Consider the following 1,764-nt stretch of genomic DNA (forward strand, 5'->3'; position numbering starts at 1 on the left):
TTAACTCATCCAAACCAAGTGAACATATGGGTGGCTCTCTCTTTCCCAACGTAGTCACCACATTTGGCTAATGCTAAAAGAAAGAAGCAATGGCATTGTGAAAAGGTCTCACTGTCGCTCGTGGAGTCTGGGTCCGCGCTGTGAACTTGCATGAACCACAGACCTCGAACAGAAACCACAGCCTTCTATTGCATCCCCCACTGCACAGAAGACCTGGACATATCCCACTGCATAGATACCTAGCCTACTCTAGAGACAGTGGCAGCTCCATGTGCTGTAAAACCCTGTAGTGGATTGAAGAGAAATGTCCCCCCCCATAGTCTCGGGCATTTGAACACACAGTCTCTAGTTGATGACACTGTTTAGGGAGGTTTACGTGGTATAAGCTTGCTGGAGGAAATATGTCACTGGGCTCGGACTTTGAGAGTGTTAATGCTTGTCTGCTTCCAGTTTGATCTCTCTGCTCTTGTAAGCAGCTCGAGACAAGAGCGCTTAGCTTCCTCCTCCTGCTGCCGTGGCAGCCTGCTGCCTTGCTCTCCGCACCATTATAGACTAACTCTCTAGGACCTCAAGCCAAACTAATGTCTTTCTTCTATGAGTTCCCTTGGTCGTGGAGTTTTATCGCAGTAACAGAAAAGGAACTAATACAGGCCCCATGTGCACACAGAGAAGGGGGTCAACCTTGGATTTCTACTCTCTCATTAAAACATAAAATAAAGTCCATGCTTGGCCTCATCCCAGCCACTGCCCCAGAGTCTTCCAGGGCACCCCATCGTCAGGGTGACGCAGGACAGGATGCGGCAATGCTGCCTGTATGTGCCTACAATTCTCTTAATTCAAAACCCAGATGGCAGACATTCTCGCCCAGACTCACCACAGTTTCCTGCTTCAACAGTGCTTAAACAGAACCGGTGCTCGACCCCTCTGACCCCAGCTGGCAGGCAGAGCCTGAGCCCTTTGCAACCTTATCACTCCACTGCTCCAGTGTTTCCACCGAGCCCTGCCCCACCGCCTCCATGGCCACCACATCTCCCTTGCAAGTGTGCCAAAACCACCACCAGGATTCCAGGGCCGCCAGCAACCGACAGATCAACCTGGAATTGTGTGCCGCCTACATCTGTCTGTCTGTCTTGCTACTTCGACCAGAATGATGTGGCTCTGAAGAATTTGTTTTCAAATATTCCCCCCACCAGTCTCATGAGGAGGGGGAGCATGCTGAAAAACTCACAAAGCTACAGAACCAACGAGGTGGCCAAATCTTCCCGCAGGATATCAAGAACCCAGACTGTGATGACTAGGAGAGTGGGCTGAGCACCATGGAGTGTGCAATGCAGGTGGGAAAGAATGTGAATCAGTCACTGCTGGAACTTCACAAACTGGCCACAGACAAAAATGACCCCCACTTATGTGACTTCATAGAGACGCATTACCTGAATGAACAAGTGAAATCCAAAGAACTGGGTGGCCACGTGGCTAACTGGAGCAAGATGGGAGCCCCTGAATCTAGCATGGCAGAGTATTTCTTCAACAAGCACACCCTGAGACACAGTGATGAGAGCTGAGCTAATTTACCCCAAGCCATGTGACTTTACTAGTCACTGAAACAGTCTATGCATATTGGACTGCCTTTATCCATTCTATAAGTCACACCAAAACATCCGCTTGAGTTAAATTCTTTAGTTTGTAATTTGTATCATTTCTTCAAATAAAGTATTTTAATACCCCAAACAAACAAACATAAACCAAAAAAAAAAAAAAAAAAAG

The 1,764-nt window shown here is 48.0% G+C and overlaps 1 pseudogene; it reads left to right on the plus strand.

Moving 5' to 3' along the window:
* Nucleotides 1-847: 847 nt before the first annotated feature.
* Nucleotides 848-1,562, plus strand: LOC127188798 (ferritin heavy chain-like; annotated as a pseudogene).
* The last annotated feature ends 202 nt before the right edge of the window (nt 1,563-1,764 follow it).

The sequence above is a fragment of the Acomys russatus genome, chromosome 5 (assembly GCF_903995435.1).
Source record: "Acomys russatus chromosome 5, mAcoRus1.1, whole genome shotgun sequence".
In the NCBI taxonomy this organism is placed as follows: domain Eukaryota; kingdom Metazoa; phylum Chordata; class Mammalia; order Rodentia; family Muridae; genus Acomys; species Acomys russatus.